The sequence below is a fragment of the Mus pahari genome, chromosome 22 (genome assembly GCF_900095145.1).
Source record: "Mus pahari chromosome 22, PAHARI_EIJ_v1.1, whole genome shotgun sequence".
In the NCBI taxonomy this organism is placed as follows: domain Eukaryota; kingdom Metazoa; phylum Chordata; class Mammalia; order Rodentia; family Muridae; genus Mus; species Mus pahari.
In genome coordinates this window covers 6,441,678-6,449,948 of record NC_034611.1, presented here as the reverse complement: position 1 = coordinate 6,449,948, position 8,271 = coordinate 6,441,678, and the positions used below count along the sequence as shown (strand labels likewise).

At 41.9% G+C, this 8,271-nt stretch overlaps 1 protein-coding gene across 1 annotated transcript in view; it reads left to right on the top strand.

Moving 5' to 3' along the window:
• The window catches only part of Prex2 (phosphatidylinositol-3,4,5-trisphosphate dependent Rac exchange factor 2), a 300,320-nt gene that overhangs the window by 85,882 nt on the left and 206,167 nt on the right, over window positions 1-8,271 (top strand). The window lies entirely within an intron of this gene.

Below are 8,271 nucleotides of genomic sequence, written 5' to 3'. Positions count from 1 at the left end.
GGGGCCTCTCCCCCTTGATCACTAATTGAGGAAATGCCCCACAGCTGGATCTCATGGGGGCATTTCCCCAACTAAAGCTCCTTTCTCTGTGATAATTCCAGCTGTGTTAAGTTGACACAAAGCTAGCCAGTACAGTCATAAATAGGAATGTCTTGAATAGGAAACAAACTTTTGGTAGAAAGAGCATTAAAGGATGCTCTTAGTGCTTTCTGGAGCATACATACTCGTTTGAGCTTCATTTAGAGTAAATGCATTAGCTTTAGAAGAGACCCCACTAAATCATTATGATTGGCTTCCACAGCACTTTAACTATAGAGAACTTTAAATACTTCCACTGTTGGTCTATGTTTGGTTTTTCCATGCTTTGGTGACTAGATGCTAATGAAGTTTAGGTTAAGCATACATAATTTTAGAACTTAGTCTGATGGTTAGTTTTTTGTCCACTTGACACAAGTTCTGGCCATCTGAGAGATGGAACTATCTATTGAGAAAATACCTCCATCAGTTTAGTTTGTGGCAAGTCTGGAAGATATTTTCTTGATTAACAATTGATGTGGGAGGGCCCAGCCACTGTGGGTGGTACCACCCCTGGGCAGATGGTTATGAGTTATAAAAAAAAAAAAAAAGCAAGCTAACCACCCATGGGAACATGCTAGTAAGCAGTATTCCTCCATTGCCTCTGCTTCAGTTCTTGCTTCCAGGTTTCTGACCTCACTTCCCCTCATGATCTACAATAAGCTGAATCAAACCCTTTCTTCTCCAAGTTGCTTTGATTCATGGTGTCTATCACTGCAATGGAAACTCAACTAATGCACTTGCCTTTTAAATAATTATTTTAAGTGTATGGTGTAGACCACGTGGAACCAGAGTTATCAAATTTGGGAGGGGGTTGACATTTGAGGATCAGTTTGAGCTGGCAGTTTCTTGGGGTCTCTTGTTTCAGGGGAGCCAGATGTAGCTGAAGGCTTGACACAAGTCTGTTGGAGCCCTCTGACTCCAACTGCCTTGAGGATGGCTAGCATGTCAAGATATTGGCTCTACCAAAGGAGGCAGACAAGGTTTTTGATTGGACCCTGAAGTCTTTATTAGTATGAAGTTTACTGGACAGAAATGGAGAGGTTCTTCATGTCCTTCTCTGAAAAATCCTGTCTCTAGTTCTGACAGATCTATTGGAATTTTGCCAGCTGATGACATGAGTCTCCAGTGACAGTTTTAGGGTCTGGTCAAGGTCATTGGTGAGGAAAGATTTACTGTACAGGGATGATACTTGGTAATTAGACTCATTCCTAAGTTTGAGCAGAGCTGGGGCAATATATATTACCCATGGGGCTTGGGTCTCCTGGCCTAGCTTCCTTAGGTGTCTTTTAGGAGATGTGTAGCCTGTTTTACTTTCCCAGAACTCTGGGGCTGTGAAGCGCAATGTAGATGATGCTGAATTTTTAAGGCTTTAGTTAGACCCCGAGAAATGATTGAGCCCATTAAAGCTGTAAGCACTTTCTATGCTCACCCCAGCTCTGAGAAAAATGCAGGTTTTTTATATTTATTATAGATGCTTAAAGTCTTTGCTTAGGCTATTTTCAACTAACTCATATGACTTACCCATTTATTCTAGTCTAAGTTCTGCCATGAGTCCTGTTAGTCTCCGTCCATCCCAGCCTATTCCTTCCTCCGTCTGATTGGTGAGATCTTCTCTGCACCTTACTCATTTCCCATAATTGTCTCTTCCTGGAAGTCCTATCTTCTTTACCTGCCTTTGCTATAGGCCATTAGTTTTTTTTTTTTTTTTCCTTAAGACCAATCAGAAGGTGAGAGAGGGAGTGTTTACAAAATATGATATAGCCATATGAATAACAATACCAAAGTCTGTCTGCACTCAACTCTCTGTTGCACAGAAATTAGCATTTGAATAGTACAAAGAAACTCTTTACACAGGAGCACAAAAAATCACCTCAACATATTGTCATTCTGGAAACTTTTTCTGTTTTTGTTTTTGTTTTTTTGTTTTGTTTTGTTTTGGTTTGTTTTTTTGAGACAGGTTTCTCTGTGTAGCCCTGACTGTTCTGGAATTAGCTCTGTAGACCAGACTGGCCTTGACATCACAGAGATCTGCCTGCCTCCACTTCTTTAGTGTTTTGATTAAAGGTATTTGCCACTACCACCTGGCTTGGAGAAATTTGAGTATTCCAAATCTAGGAATTATTTCAGAGACCGATACTCTAGCTAGTTATTTTAGAGAAACAACATCCTCTCTACCTCTGGTTTTCTATTTCACATAGGAAAGCTCCTATCCATCCTGTAAATGTGTCCACTAAGACTAAGAGATATTTGGAATTTTGTCCACCAGGCATGTAAGTTAAATCTAGTTGCCAGTCTTCCCCATGGTAGGTGCCCTGTCTCTATTACATGAATCTGGAGATATCATTTTGAGGGGTTATATCAATGAGATAGCTCATGTTCTACTTGATGGATTATTTCTTTTAGGCCTTGTCCATTGAACATTCTGTTTACCAGGATAAATGTACATCCTTGTCCAAAATGACACATGTGACAAAGGGCTTTAAAACTTCCATTGTAGGGTAATGATAATCAGTGATTAGGTGTTAGCTCTCATCCTTCATGATTTCTGATTTTAAAGGCTAAAGCTGGTTTCTCAAGGGATTTGTTGGCTCTTTCTCAAGGCAGCAGAGATTCCTCCCAGAGGCTGGGACATTCCTTGGGCCCCAGTGCAGCCTCCTTGGCCTCAGAGTCAGCCATCTTATTTCACTTGCCACTGGGTCTTCTCCTTTCTCATGTCCAGGACAGAGGACTGTAGTCACTTGCCTGATCAAAAGGATAACATTCTGGAGTCTAAGAATTTCTCGAGAATACTTTATAGGGGTTTCTGTTAGGAGGAGACTTCTTTCCTTCCATGTGGTTAGATAGGCATGGGAGATAAGGAGGCCACATTTGGAATCTGTATAAATAAATGCTGAACCCCCAACCCCCACCCCAGGACAGTTTTGGGCCTAAAGTGATAGCTTTCAGCTTGGCTAGTTGAGTAGCAGAGTTTGGGGCTTTTGGACCTGATTCCTGCACTTTGAAGTCAGCGACTATTGCATATCCTGCATGTCAGATTATTCTTTCATTAATGAAGGAACTATCCTCTGAATAGAAGACCAAGTTAGGGTTTTCCAGGGGCTGATCTGAGAGATCAGGATGGGCTACTACACAATTCATTGTCCATAGGGATCCCTGAAAGGAGGAAGAGAGATTTTCCTTCCGTTTCTGGCAGATAGATGGCTTTGACAGGTCTTGAATGGAATTTCAGCTCCCTCCAGCATGAGGGCCTGATATTTAAGGAACCCATTGTGAATTAGATTTACAGTGGTTCTCAACCTGGGCTTGTTACCTCTTTTGGGTCAAAGGACCCTTTCACAGGTGTCGCCTAAAATCATAGGAAAACACAGATATTTATATTATAATTTACAACAATAGCAAAATAACAGTTATAAAGTAACAGTGAAAACAGTTATATGGTTGGGGGTTCATCACAACACAGGGAACTCTCTTAAAGGTTCACAGCATTAGGAAAGTTGAGAAACATTGAGTTAGAACATTGTCTTTGAATTTGGAATGATCCAGTGTAATCACTCATGTGAACTGCAAGGGGGCGCCCAACGGTAGTCTTTTGAGATTCAGGAATCATGAGTCTGACAGTATTAACTGCTCACAGACATTCAGATCAGCCCATGGCTACCTGATGTAATTCCTTAGCTATCCATATGACTTGAGGAAATGAACAATGCACTGGGTAACTACACCAGAGCTGTTCCCTGTCACTCGGCTATACAGGTCTTTTCTCTGGATATGAGGTTTCTTTAGTCATCTCACATAGAAGATCATCTACATATTGGATCAAGGTAGTCTTCAGATATGTTCGTCTTATCATTCTTGGGAAAGAGCTAAGGCAAATAAGGAAGACTGTCTCAAAACTGCTGCAAGATGACAGTTAAAGTAAGTTGTCCTGCTCTGCATGTGAGATGTTCAAAAGCAAATAAAAACTAGTTATTAGATGACTTGAGATATTTAAGAAACTGTCTTCAAGATATTAACACTGATATGACATATTAAGAAATGCTCGTGGTGGTGGCAGCACAGACTTTTAACCCCAGCCCTCAAGGGGCAGAGGCAATCTGAATTAGAGACCAGCCTGGTCTACCGAGTGAGTTTGAGCACTGCCAGGTCTACACAGAGAAACCCTGTCTTGGAGAACAAACAAACAAACAAGATCTAGCCTTGACCCAAGAGTATTTTTAGGGGAATCTGGGTAAGGAGAATGTGAGAATTAGGAACAACTAGATGGGGTGGAGTCACTCTGTAACTGATCAATCATACAAAAACCTTGGACTGATTTATTTGCTAGAACCTTTGCTAACACCAAGAATGAGATGTTCCGTGTGCTAGAACATTCAGCCAATCATCCTTATTTCATTAGCCTTTGGATTATGTCCCTCTCTGACTTCAGGCTTCAGGAGACATTGCCTCTGATCTAGAAAATAGGCAGGGTCTTTAAGATACATAACTCCCAAAGCTGCCATCTTAGCCTTCTCATTAGTTTATACTCCCATCTGTCTATGCTGCAGTCTTGATCGTTGCTTTCTATTGAGACAAGCAGTAATGTTCTGCCCTGGAGGGATAAATCTTAAGTCTAGACAAAAAGTTTTTTTCTAATAGAGGAGTCAGGCAGGGTATAAGGAAATATTAAAGAGAAATGACAAATGTGGAGTTCTCCTCCTGAACATGCAAACAGTTGAGTGAAATATCACTTAAGGGGCTGGTCTAATGCACCCTGAATTGTTGTAAACCTTCAGGACCAGGGACCAAGGGAAAGGGACAATGCCAAGAATCATACCCCTGAGTCAGTCATGAATCAAATCTTATGTTTCTCACAGTCAGAAACTCCTTAAGATTGCTGATCACGATGGAAGCCAGTATGAAAACCCTCTGCCTGCCAGACCTGTCATTGTGGGGAAGGTGGTGACATGAAGGTCAACTAGGCTGCAAGGCACTGATGTTGCCAGTGATTTTCCTTATAGATAGGACAGGGTCTGGGAAGTCTCTGAGAACATTCCCAACAGGAAGTGACCTTCTTGTGAAGCAAGACCTAGGCTTAGACTTGTTTTGGGGGTTGGGAGGACATTTATCTAACTGGCTCTTGTAGTGATCACTAACTCTCCATGATACTCTTTCCTTTCTTGGTTGTATCATAAAAAGACTGAGTTTATGACCTGGCCAAATAAAAATCCCAAAGCCTGCTAATGTTTTGTCTGGGGCTGCTACCAGTGTCTCAAGCATTTTATGAATGTCTGAAGTTGACTGAGTTAAGAGAGTGGTGGCTTCTAGGATTACTTCTTCTAGTGACTGAGGGTATGTAGAAGCTTCCTTGCCTTCTTGAACTATATAACAGGGACTAATAAAGAGTTTAGACAGTAGCAGCCTTCTCAAGACCCTCTATCACACAGTAAAGAATGTCATCTCCATTCTTCATGTGGTCATTCGGATTACAGAGATGGGCTAGCCTTATCCCCCATAGGAAAGTCCTTGTCCACTTTAGTCCCCTGGGCAGTGACAATGTCATTGCTGCTTTAAGAGCTCAATCTAACATTCTCCTCTTTCCCAAAAGGGTTAACATTTGTTTTTAATAACGTCATTACATCTCTCCAACATAATTCATGTATCTGCTTCAGTAGCTCGGTAGATTGACCTCACTGTTCTGGGTCCTCCATATAACTCCTCAATTTTTCCTTACTCTGTGTCATTCAGTTCTGCCAGGGTAAAGGAGGAATGGGCAAACATAGCTCTTCTCTCTCTCCTGATTCTTACCTAAGAGAAAAACATCCCCTTTGAGTATTAGGATAGTGCATAGAAAATTATTTTGTTTCTTTTTGGGGTAAGAATTGCATGGATATGAGGGTTATTGGGGGCTTAGGCTCCCAAAAGATCAGAATTGATCCTTGGTTCTTTCTTTCTTTCTTTCTTTCTTTCTTTCTTTCTTTCTTTCTTTCTTTCTTTCTTTCTTTCTTTCTTTCTTTCTTNCTTTCTTTCTTTCTTCTTCTTCTTCTTCTTCTTCTTCTTCTTCTTCTTCTTCTTCTTCTTCTTCTTCTTCTTCTTCTTCTTCTTCTTCTTCCTAGTAGAATTTTCTTGGGTGAAGGTCTTTCTTCTAATTTCTCTGGCTCTTCACTCATCTTTAAAACTCTATAGCTAGCTATAGTTAACTAATGTGGAGCCATCAGAAAGTATTGCAGAGACTCCTTGGCTACTGGTGGATCAAAATAAACTCCAATTAAATAACTCCCAGACAGGGTTCTTGTGGAACACTTTATGTACCATGAAGGTAGTCTCCAGATTAGGCCCCTCCAATCTGGTTCTCAGATTTTAACTTATTCCACCTCCATTATTTCAGGTGTACAATAGTAAGAGGAACTAGCTGAACTCTAGTCGCAACTCTCCGGCAGGGTAGCAGTTAGAATCCAGATTATGTAACAGTCCAGTAAGTTTTTAACTCTCCTGATCATGACTCCATGTATTCTGACCTAGGAGAGGGGAGCGAAGAGCCCAAGAAGAGCCTGTTTGTAGTCAGACTAGGTAAGACCCTCAAACCATCTACCCCAGTCAGAGAAGACTACAGAAGACTAACAAGATCCTATGTAGCCAGCAAAGTCTAGACAAGATGCCAGCAAGATTGCCCATAGTTGGAGAAGGCTAGATAAGACACTAAGAAGACTCTACCCAGTCAGAGAAGACTATGATTGTCAGGATAGAGGGAAAAATGCAGTCTCATTAGGACTAAAGTTCACCGAGTCTCTTTGGATCCAGCTACCTGTAGCAATTCTAAGAGATCTTCAGCCTCAGTGTAAGGAATGAGTGTTTGCCAGCTGTGAAGCCTTCAGCCAGAACTCTCTGAAAGAAGTCTCCTGCTCTTAGAAACAAAGGCATTGGAGCTAAATCTGAAAGTGAACCCTCCTTATCAAAGAAAAGGGAAAAATAAAATTACCACTCTGTGCTTTCCACTATACTTTAAATGTAGCGGTGGTGACCTTCCTGTTCCAGAATGAGGAAGGGATGCCATCTAACTCAGTGGTCACCCCATCACATGCTTTCATGGTTTGGTTCGGTTTATCCTGACCTTAATATCTAGATGTTCATCAGAAGGACTCACAGGGAAGTCTTTCAAAAATGTTACTGTCTAGTCAAGGAGATTCTCAGACACAGCAGGCACCAAATTTTGTTAGGGGTGAAGAAGCACACACACAGAAGACCCCCATAAGTGCAGAGGAGATTTAGAAACCAGATCTTCAGGGAGGGCTTGAAGGTTTTAATTGTTTTTGGGCTCCTTAAGCAAAGAAGAGGCAGGTTAGGAGTGTTTGGGAGTGGATGGGTCTGCTAGTCTACTAGTGTGTGTGTGTGTGTGTGTGTGTGTGTGTGTGTGTGTGTGTGTGTGTGTGTGTGTTGGGAGGCTGTACACCAAGCCTTTGTTCTGGATGGAGAGGCCAGAAGTTTACCATCTGGATGTTTACCTATAGCCTCTTTTCCTAGCTGTCTGCCTGTCATGGTGCTTATCTGCCTTCAGGATATCTTGCCTTAATTGCTCTCTACCTTAATTTTTTGAGCCAAAGTCTCTCACTGAGCCTGAAGCTTATCAACTTGGCTAGGCTGGATGACAAATAAACTTCAGGGAGCCTTCTGTCTGTCCCAACCTTCTACAGTGGGGTTATAGGTGTAGAACACCACACCTAGTTCTTGACACACATTCTGGGGATCTGAGATTGGGTCCTCATGTTTATGTAACAGGCTTTATGGACTGAGTCACCTCTGAAGCTTGTAAGAACCTTATTTAAAAAAAAAAAAAAAAAAAAAGACTGATTTCTTATTACAAAGTAGGTCTAAAGTTGCTTGGTTAAGCTATGGAAAGCCTTATGCTGAAGCAAAGGCAGGGACCACCTGCGGCAATTTTGGCACAGCCTTTAACATGCAGTATCAATATAAGCATGGCTCTGTATGTTCTGATGTTCTAAGAGTCCCTACAGATTTCCAGCTAAGGGACTCAGTGGGCTTACACACCCACAGGCACCCTTCTCCCTGGTCTCTGTTGGAATACCAGCTATTGTAAGGGCCAGAAGGAATGTTAAGAATATGTTGTAGCCGGGCGTGGTGGCGCACGCCTTTAATCCCAGCACTTGGGAGGCAGAGGCAGGCGGATTTCTGAGTTCGAGGCCAGCCTGGTCTACAGAG